The sequence below is a fragment of the Scyliorhinus torazame genome, chromosome 1, assembly GCF_047496885.1.
Source record: "Scyliorhinus torazame isolate Kashiwa2021f chromosome 1, sScyTor2.1, whole genome shotgun sequence".
Classification (NCBI taxonomy): domain Eukaryota; kingdom Metazoa; phylum Chordata; class Chondrichthyes; order Carcharhiniformes; family Scyliorhinidae; genus Scyliorhinus; species Scyliorhinus torazame.
In genome coordinates this window covers 325,246,735-325,268,311 of record NC_092707.1, presented here as the reverse complement: position 1 = coordinate 325,268,311, position 21,577 = coordinate 325,246,735, and positions in this window count along the sequence as shown.

The following is a 21,577-nucleotide window of genomic DNA, read 5'->3' as shown; positions in this document are numbered from 1 at the left end:
GGGGGGTATTGAGATCGGGTGTGGGGTAATCAGGTCGGAGAGTAGTCGGGTCAGAGAGTTGTTAGGTCAGGGGGATAGTCAGGTCACAAATAGTTGTTGGGTTGGTGGGTGGTCGGCTTGGGGGTAGTGCAGTTGGGTGCGTAGTCAGTGTGCAGTCGGGGGATAATCGGGTCAGAATGGGGCATTTGGCTCTGTGGGGTATCCAGGTCTGGGGCAGTAGTTGGGTCAGGTGGGGGTGGTAATCAGGTCAAGGGTACTCGGATCAAGGGAGTAGTTGGGATGGGTTGCTTCGGAGTAATTGGGTGGAAATTAGTCAGGTCCGAGGTGTGGGGGTGGGGTGGTCCAAGGTCGATTGTTGTGCTCTATTCAGTTATACTAGTTAGTTACTGACTTAACCAGGGATTACAACGTGCATCACTTCAAGTCTAAGTATCCAGGGCAGCACGGTAGCACTGTGGTTAGCATTGTTGCTTCATATCGCCAGGGTCCAAGTTCAATTCTCGGCTTGGGTCACTGTCTGTGCAGAGTCCACACGTTCTCCCTGTATCTGTGAGGATTTCCTCCGGGTGCTCCGGTTTCCTTCCACAAGTCCCGAAAGCCGAGCTGTTAGGTGAATTGGACATTCTGAATTCTCCCTCAGTGTACCAGAACAGGCGCCGGAATGTGGCGACTAGGGGCTTTTCATAGTAACTTCATTGCAGTGTTACTGTACTACTTGTGACAATAAAGATTATTCAAAAAAAAGTAGATCCCACATATGTCACTCAAGTCTCTGACCTTGCCCTCAGTTTGAAGACATTTTCAGAGGGTTTTAAGCAGTACAAATCAGGCCATCAGAAGTTTAAACTTCCCGGACAATGATAGCGTATGTGTGTCCGTCGGAATATCTGCAGGCACCGATGCACAACATAGGACTAAGTTGAGATTTTGCTACATGGGATATTGGAAGTTTCAGGCCATTATCCTAGCTAGAATTAGGCTGCAAAGGCTTGTGGGGCTGCTGGATCTGTGCCATTTAGTGGGGTGCAGAACAAAATTGGGGGAGGTATGGACGAGATTCTCCGTCGGCCGACGCCGGAATCGCGAAATGTGATTGGGCGGAGAATCAGTTCTAAAATCGCGGCGGGCACCGATTTCACGCCAAATCGTAATTCTCCGTCGTCTTGACAGCAGCGTCAGTGTGTTCCACAACACACGTACAGTAAACACCGTTTGAATATCATTAGGGTGCCCGACCCGATATTCTCCGGGCTTTCACGTTTCGCCGCCTCCAATTAGCCGAATTCCCGAAGGCGAGGTTCACTTGTGCTTTTAAAAATCGTGAAACCGGCGTCGTGGCTGATGAGGGAGAGAGAGGGGTACAGAAAGCGTCCAACATTGCCATAGTTTGCTGACAATTGTGCCGCTGGCTGGGTCTTCTGCCAAGGCCGGGGGGGGGGGGGTGGAGTAGCAGGGGGTGGCCAGGAGGTGAGCTATGGGGTCGGGGTGGATGGGCACAGAGTACCATTGCCATGGCCTGCAAGGCAGCCGTGCAGTTGCGCATGTCGCAGGCTACCACTATGAATGAAGGGCCACAGGCTCTATGGGTGGCCCCCCAGAGCAACCCCCTATGTGCCCTTTGGCCAGGGCCAACCCATCAGCAGGATGGGCGTGCTCCAGTGCAACCAGTGTCATCTTGTTGGCTGGGATGAGTGTGTGGGGTGTGTCAGCCTCCCGAGTGTCAATCACGGACCCGGCAAATTCCGCACCATTTTACATTGGAATCGATTGTGTTCCACGTGGCACTGGTGCTAGCCCCTCCACAGTTACTGAATCGGTCCAGGTTCGGCATCAATTTTGCTGTCCTGGAAGTCCACGAATCCGGCCCCGGTTTCTATGTTGCGACGATTGCCGTTACTATCTCCATAAATGATTTGGAAGAGGTCAAAAGGTACCACTCCCAAGTTGCTGATGATACAAAAACACCGCACAGGATTAACAAACATCGATAAAATAAATTGGTTATGAGCCGATTTACATACACTGGGCAATTGTAGCATTGCGATACAGGAGATCTTATGATCTCCATAGAGGCTGATAACTTAAGTTGTGGAAATTGAGAGGTTAAAGTAAACATTACTCAATACCCTAGCTCTAAACCCCTTCACTTTGATGAGCACAAAAGTATTAAAAATAAGTTACAAATATACAATATAGTTATTCCTCAATGTACATTATTAATAGAGGCAGTCTTGTGGCACAATGGGTAGTGTCCCTGTCTTGGAGCCAAAAGCTCTGGGTTCGAGTCCCACCTGATGGCCAACCTGCAAATCCTTCCAAACACGCAATGGCTGGCGATAAGAGGGGGTGAGACTCCTGGTCAGCCATGCTTGATGTGGACTAGTGCCCCTCAAGCTGTAAGCCTCTGGTGACAGACTAGCGACCTGTTCAGGAATTACTGGCTATGGAAACAGAAAAAAGTCTGCCTTAGTGCACCACTAGGTTCGGGAAGAGAATTGGATTATTATATACTCATATATTACCAATAAACGCCCACTGTCACAGTAAAATAGAAGGGATTATGATGGTAAGTGGAAGGAGCAGAAGATTACACCATCTAAAATGGGTGTAGGAATTTGACATTTTGGGCTAAAAGTGGTTACTGCTCTATGTTCTTCAAATTAATGATGGGGTGCCTCCCATTTGAGGTTGCATGTAAGACACTGGGGTTTAGTTGATCGGCATTGCAACTAATAACTTGGAGTCTGTGGCACCTCTATGTTTGTGGAAAGGCAACTTTAAACACACAACCATTTAAGATTATATTACACATTGACAAAGAGAGCTGTGGGCAGGAGATAGCAAGTATAAATTGCAAGTGTCATTTTAACTTACTTTTCTGCAGTCTGCAGTAACACTTAAGAAAGTGAAAGTTAGAATTGGGAATCAATCACATAGAAAGAATAATACAATCAGCTCCAGCAGACTAAGTTGTTCTAATGAATTGGTGAATGATTGAAGTGGCGCACAACAGTTTTACAGAATATATGACATAAAAGTGAACAAGAGTACTCTATTATCATTGAGGCATGCATATTGTTCATGGCCAGTCTGAGGGTACACTGTTTCATGCAATACAATGAGCAATGTACGATCAGGATCACTGATCTAAGGTTTTTGAATAATTATGATGTTTTATTATACAATATTGTGGTAATATTATTAATATTTTCCAGTCCCAATTGTGTGATTATGTCCATAATGTTATGTGATAAGTATGAAAGGAAAAAAAAATGCTCACAAATATCATAGATGATGGAGACCTTTTAATCCAGGATCTCATGATTCTTTCTGAGGTCTCAATGTATTGGACGGACAGGTATTGCAGAGGGGATCCTTGGGTTTGTAAGTAGTAGTGGGAGGATTTGGCAGTTTGAGTGTAGTGGGGCTGGCGCACAAAGAGTGTGAAAATGGTGGGAATGTGGTATTGGGTGTGGTAGCACTGGCATGGAGACGCAAGGTGAGGGCCTCTGCGGTTGTGGGTTCGGAATGTGAGAGTAACGCGAGGTTGTGGTGGGGTTTGAAAGTTTGGATCTGGAGTCATTGGGCAAGGCATGTCTAGGTGCGGAACATCTGGGAGAAGGGTGCTTGCAAATCACAACACTGGAAAAGAAGCGCTGAACATCTGGTGTAATGGGGAAAGTGAGCTGTGAGGTTTGGGATTTCTGAAGGAGTAGAATCTGGAATTATTGGGAGAAGTGTGCAATAATGATTGTGTTGGAGTACCTTGCAGGGGAGGGCAGAGTTCAGGAGAAGGAAGACAAGAGCTTCAATCAGTCCTCTCCAGCCCAAAATATTTATAACATAATTTCCCAAAACTGAACTGTCTTATTTAGTATGTGTTTTATCTGTGCTTTGTATTGGCAATTATAATGTAAATACACTCCAGCACACTAATTTTTAATCTACTAAATTTATAACTATGCAAAAGCCTCTTGTCATTTTATTGGCCATAATATTCTGCATTATCATTGATAAATGGAAGCAATGTCCTTTCATCCTTCTACAGCACTGGCAATGTAAGCATCTTATTCAACATCTTAGTCAACGTGCAAGTTGACTTAAAGGTGATTATTTTGCAAGCATTTCACAGAAGCAGATCATCAAGCATAATTATAGAACTCAGTTGCAAACATGCACTCACAGAAGTATGTCTAAAGAAATATGTGATAACATGTGTTTGTGTATCTGGAGGGAACCAAATACATGTGGTTGAGTGCATGATTTTCGAAAGGATATTATTTATTATTGTTAGTACAATAAAATACAAATGATGCGCGGACTTAAATAACCTTGACTGATTCCAATCTGTTTTGCAGTAAAAACACATTACAGGATTTTTAACATTTTTGCTTGTATTTTTCCATTTTTCATGGACATAATTTTACCTGTCATGACCAACAGGTTTGCATTCAGGAGCTGGCCATAAAACCCCCCAGGTGGTTTTCTCTCCTCGCACTCACCCTGACCTGTCCACAATTGTACAGGGTTTGGACAAGGCCTAGGGTCACCTATCCACCCTTGTCTCCTAAATGGCTGTTATTTTGTTATTCCCTCTCCAACCACATATTAGAAGCTAGCTGGGGGAGTTTAGTGATGGAGGGAAGCCTGATCGGTTATCCTGGTCAGGTCTCTGGTTGAGGGGGAAAGGGGATGGCAGATGGAAGGTCTCCATTATGGGCTCCCTTTTGAAATCAGGTACCTCTGCCTGAGGCCTGGGAACCTGGGTGTTAACTCCCTTCTTGGTCTTGAAAGAATGACCCCTCCCAGTTTCCTCAACTCCCCGGGGCTCCTTTCCCTGTAGTGATCTGCACATCTGCATGTATACAAGGGGTTAATGCAAATACACTACAACTAAGTGATCACTGTAGGGAGCACTAGAGAGGTATATAATAGACGGACGGGATCCTTATCTACCTGTTTTGTACAATTTTCCTCAACACCCTACAGAAAATATGTAAAAAGAAAGAAGGGGGGATGTAGTGGTCTGCACATCGCATGTATACAAGGGGTTAATGTAAATACACTACAACTAAATGATCACTAGAGGGAGCACTGCAGAGGTATAAAATAGACGGACGGGATCCAGGAAGGCACTCTTCACAGGAACAGCAGGTAGTGAGCAGAACACAGCTCAGTTGTAACATCTAGTATAAGCTCTGGAGAGAGAACAAATTACTCAATAAAGCATTAGCTTCAACTGGAAGACTACGAGCTTTATTCAGACGTAAGAACTAATATATTCCCCAAAAAAACTCAGACTTACCTCCATCCTGGGGCTCTGATATTTTGACTGGTGGGACTGCTTTTAGTTCCAGCAGTTACCACCACTCCTGGTGGCACTGCTAAGTCTACAGAGCTGCTAGTCAGACAGCTCTCTAAGACAGCACTTCTGCCTGAGTGAGTGGCAGAAAGCCTGTCTCCAGACAATGGCTGCCAGGAGCCCTGATCAGCACAGATGCATTCCCTGTGACTTCAACAGTGGCAGGGTAGGAAACCCCACTGTTGGAAAAAATCTGCCCTTCTCTTTCCAATATGATTTTTGACTGGCTGTAATATCTAAATATCAAATATCTTAAGAAGTTGGAATTAGAACAGTAATTGCAAGGAAGAAATGACTGTAACTTCCATGCATCAAAATAAATAGGTATTTTGGCCTTAACCCCTTACATTACTCCCGCAGAATCTGAGTTCTAGTTCACATTCATTTTTTCTTCTACCGGCACAATTAAGTACGGTAAATACTTCACAATCAAGGCCGATGGTCTGGCATGTCTGCCTCTCGATATGTATGGGTAGAAATTAGACCTCAATGCGTTCATTTTCAGACATAAAATAGGTGCAATAAGGAACGAGTTCAGAGAACAACATCCTCTGCCCCAAGATGCCAGAAACATTGCTTAAACCAAAACTGGGGTTCAACCAATGTTCAAGTGAAGCGAGTTTCCTCCTAAAACAGGCGTTGGGTTTCTTACATTGTAAATAATGAACCAAGGTGCTTTCAGGCCCCCTCACTAGTGGGTGCAATAGTTAGGCCAGCATTTATTGCCCATCCCTAGTTGCCCTTCAAAAGGTGGTGGTGAGCTGCCTTCTTGAACCACTGCAGTCCTTGAGCTGTAGGTTCATCCACTGTGCTGTTAGGCAGGGAGTTCCAGGATTTTGTCCCTGTGACCGTGAAGGAGCGGCGATATATTTCCTTTTTTTAAAAAAATATGTTTTATTGAAATTTTTTCGATCAAAATTTTTTCCCCTTACAGAACAAACATAACAGTAAAGAAAGTTTAACAATAAACAAATGGCTAATCAACATGGTAATCTAATCATTTAACATAAACTAAAACTTCCAACCCCGCCCCCCGCCCCCCCCGGCTGCTGCTGCTGGTCATCTGTCTTCCCTCTAACGTTCCTCTAGGTAGTCGAGGAATGGCTGCCACCGCCTGGTGAACCCTTGAGCCGATCCTCTCAGGGCAAACTTTATCCGCTCCAGTTTTATGAACCCCGCCATATCGTTTACCCAGGCCTCCAGTCCGGGGGGTTTCGCCTCCTTCCACATGAGTAGAATCCTACGCCGGGCTACTAGGGACGCAAAGGCCACAACGTCGGCCTCTTTCGCCTCCTGCACTCCCGGCTCATCCGCAACTCCAAATAGAGCTAGCCCCCAGCCTGGTTTGACCCGGGCCTTCACCACCTTAGAAATCACTCCCGTCACTCCCTTCCAATACCCCTCCAGTGCCGGGCACGACCAAAACATATGTGCGTGGTTTGCCGGGCTTCCGCCGCACCTCCCACACTTGTCCTTGTTCCTGATTGGGGACCCCACCAGGGCTCCCCGCACACCTCTCTGTCGCCTCCATTGTCCCCAGATATTCAATGTTGCCGCCACCACCGGATTCGTGGTAAACGTTTTGGGTGAGAACGGTAGCGGCGCCGTCACCAGCGCCTCTAAGCTCGTCCCTTTACAGGACTTTCTCTCCAGTCTTTTCCACGCCGCTCCCTCTCCCTCTCCCTCCATCATCCATTTACGAATCATCGCCACATTGGCGGCCCAATAGTAGTCGCCCAAATTCGGTAGCGCCAATCCTCCTCTGTCCCTGCTACGTTGTAGGAACCCCCTCCTTACCCTCGGGAATTTCCCTGCCCACACGAAGCTCGTGATGATCCTGTCTATTTTTTTGAAAAAGGTCTCAGTGATTAGTATAGGGAGACATTGAAATACAAATAAGAACCTCGGGAGGACCATCATCTTAATTGCCTGCACTCTGCCCGCCAACGACAGAGGCTGCATGTCCCACCTCTTGAAGTCCTCCTCCATTTGTTCTACCAATCGTGTCAGATTAAGTCTGTGCAAGGTTCCCCAGCTCCTAGCGATCTGAATCCCCAGGTATCGGAAGTTTCTTTCCACTTTCCTTAGAGGCAGGCCTTCTATCTCTCTACTCTGGTCCCCTGGGTGTATCACAAATAGTTCACTCTTCCCCATGTTGAGCCTATATCCCGAGAAATCTCCGAACTCCCTCAACATTCGCATAACCTCTATCATCCCCCCCGCTGGGTCCGACACATACAACAGTAGGTCATCCGCGTATAGCGAGACTCGGTGTTCTTCTCCCCCTTTAATCACCCCTCTCCATATCCTGGAGTCTCTCAACGCCATGGCCAGAGGTTCAATTGCCAACGCGAACAACAGTGGAGACAGCGGGCATCCCTGTCTTGTTCCCCTATATAATCGGAAATACTCCGATCTTTGCCGACCCGTGACTACACTTGCCGTTGGGGCCCCATGAAGAAGTTTGACCCAGCTAATAAACCCGTTCCCGAACCCAAACCTCCTTAACACCTCCCATAAGTACTCCCACTCCACCCTATCAAATGCCTTCTCTGCATCCATTGCCGCCACTATCTCTGCCTCCCCCTCCACTGGGGGCATCATTATCACCCCTAATAGTCGTTGCACGTTAACATTCAGTTGTCTCCCTTTTACGAACCTGTCTGGTCTTCGTGCACCACCCCCGGGACACAGTCCTCTATCCTCGATGCCAGTACCTTTGCCAGCAATTTGGCGTCCACATTCAATAATGAAATAGGTCTATAGGACCCGCACTGCAACGGATCTTTATCCCTCTTCAAAATTAGCGATATCGTCACCTCCGACATTGTCGGGGGTAAAGTCCCTCCTTCCCTGGCCTCATTGAAGGTCCTCACCAACAACGGGGCCAACAGGTCCACATATTTTCTATAAAATTCCACCGGGAACCCGTCTGGTCCCGGAGCCTTCCCTGCTTGCATGTTCCCCAGCCCCTTAATAACCTCGTCCACCCCAATCGGTGCCCCCAGGCCTTCCACCTCCTACTCCTCCACCCTCGGGAACCTCAATTGATCCAGGAACTGCCGCATCCCCTCCTCTCCCTCTGGGGGTTGGGACCTATACAGTCCCTCATAAAAGGTCTTGAACACCTCATTTATCTTCCCTGCTCTTCGCACCGTGGCTCCCTTTTCGTCTCTAATTCCCCCTATCTCCCTCGCTGCTGTCCTCTTTCGCAACTGATGAGCCAGCAGGCGACTAGCCTTTTCCCCATATTCATACCGCCTCCCCTGTGCCTTCCTCCACAGCACCTCTGCCTTTCTGGTGGTCAGCAGGTCAAACTCCGTCTGGAGTCGTCTCCTCTCCCTGTACAGTCCCTCCTCCGGGGTCTCTGCAAATTCCCTATCCACCCTTAAAATCTCCCCCAGTAATCTTTCCCTTTCCTTGGCCTCTGTTTTCCCTTTGTGGGCCCCAATGGAGATCAGCTCTCCTCTGACCACCGCTTTTAGTGCTTCCCATACCACTCCCACACGGACCTCCCCGTCGTCATTGACCTCCAGGTATCTCTCAATACACCCCCGCACTCTTCCACACACTCCCTCGTCCGCCATCAATCCCACATCTAATCGCCAGAGTGCTCTCTGCTCCCTTTCCTCTCCTAGTTCCATGTCCACCCAGTGTGGGGCATGGTCCGAAACCGCTATGGCTGAATACTCAGCTTCTTCCACCCTTGAGATCAACGACCTTCCCAAAACAAAAAAAATCTATCCGGGAGTACACTTTATGGACATGGGAGAAGAAGGAGAACTCCCTGGCCCTCGGTCTAAGAAATCGCCATGGATCTACTCCCCCCATTTGGTCCATAAACCCCTTGAGCACCTTGGCCGCTGCCGGCCTTCTTCCGGTCTTTGAGCTGGATCTATCTAGCCCTGGGTCCAGCACGGTATTGAAGTCCCCTCCCAATATCAAGTTTCCTACCTCCAGGTCCGGTATACGACCCAGCATCCGTCTCATAAATCCCGCATCGTCCCAATTCAGGGCATATACATTAACCAACACGACCTCCATTCCCTCCAGCCTGCCACTCACCATTACATATCTACCTCCGCTATCTGCTACGATGTTCTTTGCTTCAAATGCTACCCGTTTCCCCACCAATATGGCCACCCCTCTATTCTTTGCATCTAGTCCTGAGTGGAACACCTGTCCCACCCATCCTTTCCTTAACCTAACTTGGTCCGCCACCTTCAGGTGCGTCACTTGGAGCATAGCCACGTCTGCCCTTAGTCCTTTCAAATGCGCGAGCACTCGGGCCCTTTTAATCGGTCCGTTCAGGCCTCTCACGTTCCACGTGATCAGCCTCACTAGGGGGCTACCTACCCCCCTCCCGTGTCGGCTAGCCATCGCCTTCTCTAGGCCAGTCCCATATCCCGCCTCCGTGCTCCCACTCGCTCCCCAGGCGTCGCATTCCATCCCCGCCCACCCACTCTTTAGCCATTTCCTTTTTGATTTCCGCAGCAGCAACCCAGTTGTCCCCCCCCCCAGCTAGATCCCTTTCTTGCGTGATTGCTCCCCCCATATTACTTCCGCAAGTCAGCTGACTTCAACTGACCCCGGCTACTCCTGCTCACTCCTTGACCCCCCCCCGTGTGGGGAACTCCCATCCGCCTTGCGCCTGTCTTCCCGCCATAATCTTTCTGGCGCGGGAACATCCCTTTATCTGACCCGCCTCTTGTGGCGCAGCTCCCTTTCCTCTCCCCCTCCCATTCCTCATTCTCCGCCTATGTCCCTTCTTACCCCCCTCACCGGCGCCCACATTTCCTAGTGTCTCCCCCCATCCCAATTTACTTCTCTATTTACATCAACCATAACAATAACAATAACATTCCCTACAGTATCAGTCCCTCAGTTCCGATCCAATTTCTCCTCTTTAATAAAGGTCCATGCTTCTTCCGCCGTATCGAAATAATGGAGTCTCTCCTGGTACGTAACCCATAGTCGTGCCGGCTGCAGCATCCCGAACTTCACCTTCTTTTTGTGTAACACCTCCTTGGCTCGGTTAAAACTCGCCCTCCTTCTCGCCACCTCCGCACTCCAATCCTGGTACACCCGTACCACTGCATTCTCCCATCTGCTACTCCGCACCTTTTTAGCCCATCTCAGGACCTCTTCTCTATCTTTAAGGTGGTGAAATCGCACAATTGTCGCCCTGGGTGGTTCTCCCGCTTTTGGTCTTCTCGCCGGGATCCGATGTGCCCACTCCACCTCCAAAGGGCCCGCAGGGGCCTCAGCACCCATCAATGAGCTTAGCATCGTACTTACATAAGCTCCACAGTCCACTCCTTCCACTCCCTCAGGGAGACCCAGTATCCGAAGGTTCTTCCTTCGCGCTCTGTTTTCTAGGGCCTCGATCCTTTCAATACACTTTTTATGGCGTGCCTCGTGCGTCTGTGTTTTGACCGCCAGGCCCAGGATCTCGTCCTCATTATCCGTCACCTTCTGCTCCACCACGCGGAGCTCTGTCTCCTGGGTCCTTTGTGCCTCCTTGAGCCCCTCAATTGCCTGTAGCATCGGGGTCAGCACCTCCCTCTTTAGTAGCTCCACACACCGTCTCAAAAATTCATCTTGCTCGGGCCCCCATGTCGCCTGAGCTTTCTCCGCCGCCATCTTGTGTCTTCTCCCTTTCTGTCCCTTTCGTCGACGATTCCTCGCGCTGCAGCCGCCGCCGCCGATATTTTCCTCCTTCGTTGGGGGGGGGGGACTCCCTACTCCCTCACCCCACACCGGGTTGCGTCGCCCAAAAATTTCCCGTTGGGGCTCTTAAAAGAGCCCGAAGGTCCGTCGGAACTGGAGCTGCCGAAACGTGCGGCTAGCAAGGCATCGCCGCAACCGGAAGTCGATATATTTCCAAGTGAGGATGGTGAATGACTTGGAGGGGAACCTCCAGGTGGTGGGGTTCCCAGGTATCTGCTGCTCTTGTCCTTCTAGATGGTAGTGGCTACATACTTGAAAAACATTATCACCAGAATAAAGAAAAGATCACTCATACTATACACTCCTGACCAATTCACTGTATTCAACAATCTGCCCATTGCCTTCTTGTTTCTCAAATGAATCAAATAATTTCACCAGAATAACGAACAGTTGTTTGGAAAAAATGCAGTAGTGGAAATAAATGATGATTGACAAAAATGAGCCCTAGGTAATTTTCAACATTTTGCATCATAATAGAGGTTCTAACCTCATCTTATCCTTTAAAATTAGATTCTTGGAAGCCATCAGTAAGAATAAGAGGGTTCTGAACACATTGCAGCAATGTGCAAAGCTTGATAATATATTTCTGCTGGTTTAGATCAGTTTCATGCATCACTGTACATGTTCCCAATTTATTGGTGGCTCAACAATGAATGTTTCGAACAAAGACTGATAGCTCTTGATTACACTGTATGTTTGAATTATGCATCATATTTTCTGGCCAATACAGGATTCAGGCAAACTCAGAGCCTAAATGTATATTTGCTAACACATAACCAGACCGTATCGAAAACCCTTGCTGATTTGCATTCTAATGACCCATTTCCCCAGGATGAAGGACTGGTACTCAGGTATCAGATACAATTCCAGACACATTGGCGCCACTCCCTTCACCCAGGAAGCCCAAACAGCCTAGGTCAATGACCGCTCAGGACACACCCAGCCATCAAGACACCCGCCCCTTTATTGACTCAAATTGAAGACAGCAATCGAAGCCTGCCGAATTATTGAGTCCAAAGCTAAGGACCGCCCAAAAGGGCATGAACCCCAAAGGATAAAGAGAGACACTGCCATGTGTTCGATCTCTTTTGGCCCTGGCACACCGGCACTCTTCGGCCTGGCCTATACCTGAAGCCAACTGCAGCACCACGACCAGAAGCAAGTTCAAGATCAATGATCGCTACCAGACGGATGAGCCCAGCAGAACCAAAGTTACTTCTCCAGACCCAGCCACTCCAGATCCGAACAAAGGCCTTGTTCCTCTGTCAAAGCCGGGTGTCTGAAGTTAAGTACAGGTTGTTGTAGTGTTAGGCAGAATTTAGCTTTACTGTTTGTATGTTGCATGTGTGAGTTAACCTTGTCTGTAAATGAACTATTATTGAACTTGAACTAACTGACTGGTTGTTGGGTGTTTGGTCGATATCGAGTTGAACCTTGTGGTGGTATCATTTGATACCTGGCGACTCTGAAAAGCAATATCACACAGTATTAAAAAGGGTAACATTATTGGCATCTCTGATGCAAATTGGCAACACCGGCACCCTGAAATTGGCGTAAATGCATTGCTTGCCGTGCGGCATTAAAGTACAGTAGGCATATCATTAGTGGGCCTGACGCCCGGGGCGGGATTCTCTCGGACCGGGCAGGAGAATCGCCACAACCGGCGCGAATCGCGCCACGCCAGCCGACGCGTGACGCGATTCCCCGCAGATCAGAAAATCAGCGCCATTGGGGCCTGCTTGGTCGGCGCAGCGCCAGTCGGAGGCTGCTCTACACGGGCCCATCGGTGATTCTCGTCCCGGGATGGTCCAAGCAGCCATAACAAAAATTCTGAGTCCCGCCAGTGCCATTCTAATCTGCTCCTAGCCGGCGGGACCTCGGCATGGAAGGGTTCAGGGGCGGCCTGGGGGCGGGGGGGGGGGGGGGGGGTCCGACCCCTGGGGGGCCTCCGTTTTGGCCTGGCCCGCGATCGGCGCCCACCAATCAGCGGGCCGGCCTCTCGGGCTGGGGGCCTCCTTTCTTCCGCGCCGGCCCCTGTAGCCCTACGTCGGGGCCGGTGCAGAGAAGGGAGCCACTGCACATGTGCGCATTGGCGCCGGTGCCACTGTGCATGTGCAGAACCCGCGGCGCCCAGTTGACACCGGGATCAGCAGCAGTAGGGGCCAGAATTGCTGATCCTGAGGCCATGTTTACGCCATCGGGAAACACGATGGCGTTTCCGACGGCGTCTACACTTAGCCTCAGGATCAGAGAGTCCCGCCCCCTATTTTCTAGGGCCTCCAAGATTCACTGCCTCCGATGGACCAAGTTCCCGACGGCGTGGTTCACCTGTGGTCTCAAAAATTGTGAAACTGGCGACGTGGCTGTTGAGCAAGTGACAGGAGGTAGGAAATGGCGTGGAGTGACTACAGGCTGCTGACCCGGACACCTACCATCCTGGCTGCGGTGGGTGTTCCCCTGACCACCCACCCTGGCCCCTGGTTCTACACAGTGCCACTGGCCACAGTGCCACAGTTCCATGATGTCCAGGAGGGTCTCCAGATCAGTGTCCCTGAACCGTGGCGCTGCTCTCCTTTCAGCAATATTGTTGGCTGGAATGGTGTGTGTGGGGGGAAGTACCGGTTAAGTGTGGCTGCGACGTGTGGGCCTCATGAGTGCTAATCACAGACCCGACGAATCTGGCACCTTTTTTCCTGCAATTGATTGCGTTCTGCTTGGTGCCGGTGCTAGCCCATTAAAAGGTGCTGGATAGGTGCAGGCCCATTTTTCTGTCGTAAAAATTCCACACATCCTCCACTGGTGTCAACCACATAGCCGCAGAAACGGAGAATCCAACCCAAGATCTGTCCAATCACGAAACATTGGATTAAGGACTTGGAAGTAATAATGAAGGAAGGGCAAATTGCATTTCGTGTCAGGGACCAAGACAAACTTGATGACTAAAAATCAAGAAAAGAAATCTTCAATACAAAAGATGCGTATCGAGTCAGGCTGCATACAGGGGGCGTCATTCTCCGCCGGCGGGAGTCTCCGTTTTGCCGGCGCCCGGGGGTTTCCCGATGGCGTGGGGCTGCCCCACAATGGGAAACCCCATTGACCGGCCGGTGTTACGGAGACTCCCGCCGGCCGGTCGGGGCAGAAATGTGGCGGGGCGGGTAGGAGAATTTCACCCCTGATTCTGGACAAATAATTCCAGAGGTGCATGCAAGTTGTCAGGTTTCACATTGAAAAAGAGAAGTTATTCCTTTTTGACCACTGATAATTCTTGTCATGTTGCCCGTTTGAAAATGATGAATTTGAGGAACTTGTGATTCTGCAGCCGGCTTCATTTTGTGAACTATATGGATTTTATGTTTCTATCAACAAATAGGAGAAGTAATTCAAGCGAGTGAATCCATGGAAAGCATGCAGCCCCTATCAGATCAGTGGAAATATTCTGAAGGAATGTGCCCCTTTCCCTCTATTCTTTCAGAAATCATTTGCATGCATACTGTTCCTTGCTGTTAAAAATCAGCCATCATTATCCCGATGGATAAGAAGTTGCAATCTCCTGAGCTGAATAATTACCAACCAGTTGCTCTTGCATTGTTAGTCATGAAGTGTCTTGAGCGCATTCTGACAAAGTGTATTTTAGATCCTCTTTGGTGTGTTTTGTGATGTAACCGTTGGAATGATGTACACAGAACATGTAGTTGTTTAACTATGAAATATGGTTTATTAACAAACAAGTGGAAAGATAACTAAGGAACTATAATACAGACGATGGCTACTAAATGAATTCAGTGAATTCTCTTGAAACGAGTCAAAGTGCGACCACCCACTTGTACATCTTACTACCAACGGTGGGTGTCTTGAGTTACATGATGGATCTTTATCGCCACCAGCTGGTTAGAGGTTGCATTGCTAACTATATACCGAACTGTGCACAGGCATATCAACACATTCTTGTTGCACATACTGATCATTTACAGTTGGCATATCAGCTTCATAGGTCAGTGGATGACACTGTTCGGACCTTGGTCCATCTGATCCAACAACATTTCGGATAGGTAAGGCAATTCAGTTACCCTACCTTTGTTGATTTCTCTTCGGCTTTTAATGCTATGAAACCATTTGAGCTTATTGAGAAATTGAAAACCCTTGACATCAATCCTTTCCCATTTTGGATCAGTGACTTCCTTCACAACAAGACCAATGGGTGTTTGTTTCTAGGATTTACTTGGAGCCCATGACAACAAATACAGGATCTCCTTAGGGTTGTGTACTGTCACCATGACTTTATTTCTCAATTCAAATAATTTGTTGATCAGAGTGCAACAACATAACAATATAGAAGTGTGCAGGTGATACGGTACTTGTGGCACTCATGAGGAACAAGAAGGAAAGCAAAGAAACCCAATGGAAAAGTTTGTAACATGGTGCCATAACAATTATCTTAGCTGAACAGAAACAAGACGAAAGAGCTAGTTAGGAAACGGCGAGTTGATAATATTGTTCCAATGAAGAATTAGTGAGTACAAGTATTTAGGTGTCAAAGTGGATGTTACATTGGAGGGAACAGTGTACAGATGTGGTGGCCAAGGAATATACACGATTATACAACCTCAGAAAATTAAAATACTTTTGAGTAGATCGTACAGTCATAAAACTCTTCTTTACGGGTGTAGCTGAGTTATCTTTCGAAAGCAGACTCTGTAAGGTTATTGAACCAGGCAGGAATTTGATAAGCAGATCTTTCTCGATGAAATCTGCTCTCGAAGATTTTTTGTGAAGGTAAATGAACAATGAGAATCGCCTCTTGCCTCAATATTACCGCTGGTTACTTCCAGGGAAAAGGCTTCAATCCCTCAGTTGCAGACCCAATCATTCCCAAACTCATTTATGGCCTTCTCTAAAATAGCTTTTACCAGGACTTTAATGAATGAGTGAGGATATGATCTCAGGACTGGACTCAATTGCCAATTATTTTAATGTATTCGAATAGTTTTTATTACACATTTAATTAAGTTAAATCTCTGTGATGATGCAATTTTCTTTCTTTTACTGTTATCATTTACTTACATGTGATTATTAACGAATGAACAAGGTGTCCAAAATAAAGTTCCACTTGGACAATAAAGCGAATTGAAACTGAAAGTGAATTGAAATTGTGGACTTGTAGTGCAGAAACTGGGGGGAAAGCCTATGCTGTCCAGAACATATCCAGGGGAAAATGTAAGGTGTGACATTAATAACCAGCAAAAATATAATGTTGTTCAGACCTCAGATTGGAAGCAGTCAATTTCACTTGAGAGTATCGTATTCTAGGAATTCTGTGGCAAGTAACTAATATCCTGACTCCCATCCTGCCACCATCTACAAGGCAGAGGTCTGTAATGTGATGGGGCTGGTTTAGCACAGTGGGCTAAACAGCTGGCTTGTAATGCAGTACAAGGCCAGCAGCACAGGTTCAATTCCCGTACCGGCCTCCCTGAAGAGGCGCCGGAATGTGGAAACTAGGGGCTTTTCACAGTAACTTCATTGAAGCCTACCTGTGACAATAAGTGATTATTATTTTTATTGTAGCCTCCATTTGCCTGGATGATGCTGTTCCAACAACACTCAAGAATCTCAACACAATCCAGGACAAAGCAGCCCATTTGATCATCATCCCATCCGCAAGTATCCAGTCCCTCCACCACAAACACATAGTGGCAACAGTTGCACTGCAGGAACTAACCAAGGCTCCTTTGGCAGCACCTTCCAAACCCACACCCACTTACATCTTGAAGGACAAGGGCAGCAGATACCTGAGAAACCCACAACCTGGAAATTCCCCTCCAAGTCACTCACCACCCTGACTTGGAAATATATTGCTGTTCCTTCACTGTCGCCGGATTAAAATCCTGGAACTCCCTCCCTAACAGCACTAAGGGTGTACCCACACCTCATGACCTGCAGCGGGTTCAAGAGGCAGCTCACCACCAACTTCTCAAGTGATATTTGGGATGGGTAATAAATACTGGCCGAGTCAGCAATGTCTACATCTCATGAATGAATAAAATAATATGTACACTCTGCAAGGAAATCATCTGCTGATTACCAACTGCTGACCTCCCTCAGCCAATGTACTCTCAACATTGAACAGTATTTGGAAGAAACACTGAGGATAGCAAGGCATCAGAATTTACACAGACTCAGGAAGGGGACTCGGGCAGAGTCCATTAGCAAGAGTGTCCCGGTAGCACAACTACTGACCATGCTAGCTAAGTCTTGAAGGAAGTATCTGCCATAATGGGCCTGGGACAGAGAGTGAGAGAACCAACAAGAAGGAAAATGTTACTTGATGTCGCCTTCAACAATTTGTCGCAGATGCAACTGACCATGGCATTATTGGTAGGGCTGACCACCACATAGTCCTTGTGGAGACTAAGTACTATCCTCAAATTGAGGACCCCCCCCTCCCCCCCCGGCCCCCCCCCCCCCCCCCCCCATCGTGTTACTTGGCAACACTGCCGTGCTAAATGGGATAGATCTAGCAGCTCAAAACTGGGTGCCACAGGGTGCGAACAGAAACAGCTGAGAGGTAATCAGCCACAATCTGTGCCCTCATGGCCCATCCATATCACTAACATCAACCATGGTTCAATGCGGAGTGTCAATGTACACGCCAGGAGCAGCACCAGGCATGTGTAAAACTGAGATGTCAACCTGGTGAAGCTACAATGCAGGACCACACGCATGCTAAAAAAGCAGAAGCAACATGCAATAGACGGAGCAAATTAACTCCACACCTAATGAATCAGATCAAAACTCTGCAGTCCTGCCACATCCAGTTGTGAATTATAGAGGACAATTAAATAGCTAACTGGATGAGGGTCATCCACAAACTTTCCCTACCTCAATGATGGGGAACCAAGCACAACAGTGAAAAAAATAAAGGTGAAGCATTTCCAAACATCTTCAGCCTGAAGTGCCAAGTAGACAATCCATATTGTCCTTCTATTGAGTTGCCCATTATCATAGATGTCAATCCTCAGACTATTTTATTGACTTCACTTGATATCAAGAAACAGCTGAAGGCGTTGGATACAGCAAAGGCTTTGGGCCCTGAGAAGATCCCAGCTGTAGCACCTGACTTGTGCTTCAGAACCAGCCTCATCCTTAGATGAGATGTTTTAGTACAGCTACAACACTACCATCGACCCTTTTTGGAAAATTGTCCAGCTATGTCCTTCCACAAAAAAGAGAAAAATTTAATCTGGACAATTGCTGCCCATCAGTCTACTCTCAATTATCACCAACATTTTGGAAGTTGTCATTGACAGTGCCATCAGTGACACTTACTCATCAACAACCTGTTTACCCATGCTCAGTTTGGGTTCTGCAAGGGCCATTCAGTTCCAAACCTGATTACAGTTTAGTCCAAACATGGACAAAAGAGCTGAACTCCAGAGATGAGATGAGAGTGACTGCCCTTGACATCAAGGCAGTATTTAACCAAGTGTAACATCAAGGAGCTTGAGCAAAACTAAAGTCAAAGGGAATCCAGGGAAAACTCTCAACTGGTTGGCGCCATACATAGCACAAAGGAAGATAGTTTAGGTGGTTGGAGGCAAATCTTTTCAGGCCAATCTTCTCAGGCCTAGGACATCCCTGCAGAAGCTCCTCAAGATACTGTCCTAAGCACAACCATCTTCAGCTGCTTCATCGGTGACTTTCCTTCCAACATAAGACAATAAGTTAGGATGTTCACTGATGATTGCACAGTGTTCAGTGCCATTTGCAACTTCTCAAATATTGAAGCAGTCTGTGTCCACATGCAGCAAGACTTGAATAACTTTCAAGCAACTGAGTAGCAAGTAATGTTCACACCACAGAAGTGGCAACAAGAGAGAATCTAACCATCTCCCTTGGGCACTCAATGGCATTATCATAATTGAATCCCTCACTATCAAAACTCTTGTGTTGCTATTGACCAGAAACTTAACTAGACTAGCCATATATATTCCATGGCTAGAAGAACACAAATTCAGCAGTGAGTAACCTAGCCCATGGCTCCCCAAAGCCTGACCACAATCTACAAGGCACAAATCAGGAGTGTAATGGAATACTGCTAACTTGCCTGGATGAGTGTAGCTCCAACAACACTCAGGAAAGCCAACACCAAAGCAGCTGACTTGATTGGCATCCCATCCACCACATTAAACATTCACTCTCTGCATCACCAAAGCTCAAGTTTCCTCCAACAGCAGCTTCCAAACCCATGACCTTTATCGCCTAGAGGAATGAGGGCAGAACTCACTGGGAATACCAAAACCTGCAAATACCTAATCAAACCATCTTGACTTGCAACTATATTGCTGTTCCTTCACTGTCACTGAGTCAAAATCCTGGAACTCCCTCCATAACAGCACTATCGGACTTTCTGAATTCTCCCTCAGTGTATCCAAACTATGTATGGCGACTAGGGGATTTTCACAGTAACTTCATTGCAGTGTTAATGTCAGCCTACTTATTACAATAACAAAGATTATTATTACCTTACATGAACTGCAGTGGTTCAAGAGGCAGCCCACCAACATTTTCTCAAGGACCGTTAGAAATGCCACATCCCAAGATCAAATGATTTAAAAATGCATTTCTATATATTTTATCATTTTAATGATTGGGCGGTGTGATTTTGTTTTTATTTTCAGTACAGTAAAATACATTATACAGGCAAAAAAACATCTTAGGATAGAAAATACCATTGCCTTTAATAGATTTCAAACTTTGTATGCACCAGTACAGATATATTTTCAGATGTGAGAGTTTGTTCTAGGTCTACAACCTTTCATACTGTTATGTTTCTGGTGTGGCTGGGGAATAACTGTTAATGCTCCATATGATGGGTGGCCTGGGCAGAAGAAGACAAAGGCCTGAGTGCAAATAGTTGCAGCTGATTAGCTGGCAGATGTTTCAGATTTTATATAATTTCCAATGACATCAAGGAGGGAGACGCATAGCAAGACCCTGAAATTACACCAGGTGCTAAAGCTAAGCTAGGCGCTACATCTGGAAAATCAGTTGTAAATAATCATTATCAGGGCCATCCAAAGGCTGTGCTCCTTCCGAGTGGTTGGATTGGATTGGATTGGATTTGTTTATTGTCACGTGTACCGAGGCACAGTGAAAAGTATTTTTCTGCGAGCAGCTCAACAGATCATTAAGTACATGGGAAGAAAAGGGAATAAAAGAAAATACATAATAGGGCAACACAAGGTATACAATGTAACTACATAAGCACCGGCATCGGATGAAGCATACAGGATGTAGTGTTAATGAGGTCAGTCCATAGGAGGGTCATTTAGGAGTCTGGTGACAGTGGGGAAGAAGCTATTTTTGAGTCTGTTCGTGCGTGTTCTCAGACTTCTGTATCTCCTGCCCGATGGAAGAAGTTGAAAGAGTGAGTAAGCCGGGTGGAAGGGGTCTTTGATTATGCTGCCCACTTTCCCCAGGCAGCGGGAGGTGTAAATGGAGTCAATGGATGGGAGGCAGGTTTGTGTGATGGACTGGGCGGTGTTCACGACTCTCTGAAGTTTCTTGCGGTCCTGGGCCGAGCAGTTGCCATACTAGACTGTGATGCAGTCAGATAGGATGCTTTCTATGGTGCATCTGTAAAAGTTGATAAGGGTTAATGTGGACATGCCGACTTTCCTTAGTTTCCTGAGGAAGTATAGGCGCTGTTCACACTGGAGCTCCGCACAGACCGCATGGTTCGGTTGGAGCAGCAGTTGGATGCACTTAGGAGCATGCTGGTGGCGGAAAGCGTCATAGATAGCAGTTATATATAAATGTGGTCACACCCAAGGTGCAGGCAGAGAAATGGGTGACCACCAGAAAGGGCAGGCAGTCAGTGCAGGAATCCCCTGTGGTTGTCCCCCTCTCGAACAGGTATACTGTCGGGGGGGGGGGGGGGGGGGGGGGGGGGATAGCCTATCAGGGGAAAACAGCAGCAGCCAGAGCAGTGGCACCACGGCTGGCTCTGATGTTCAGAAGGGAGGGTCAAAGCGCAGAAGAGCAATAGTAATAGGGGACTCTATAGTCAGGGGCACAGATAGGCGCTTCTGTGGATGTGAAAGAGACTCCGGGATGGTATGTTGCCTCCCTGGTGCCAGGGTTCAGGATGTCTCCGAACGGGTAGAGGGCATCCTGAAGGGGGAGGGCAAACAGGCAGAGGTCGTTGTACATATTGGTACTAACGACATAGGCAGGAAGGGGCATGAGGTCCTGCAGCAGGAGTTCAGGGAGCTAGGCAGAAAGTTAAAAGACAGGACCTCTAGGGTTGTAATCTCGGGATTACTCCCTGTGCCACGTGCCAGTGAGGCTAGAAATAGGACGATAGAGCAGCTAAACACGTGGCTAAACAGCTGGCGTAGAAGGGAGGGTTTCCGTTATCTGGACCACTGGGAGCTCTTTCGGGGCAGGTGTGACCTATATAAGAAGGACGGGTGGCATCTAAAC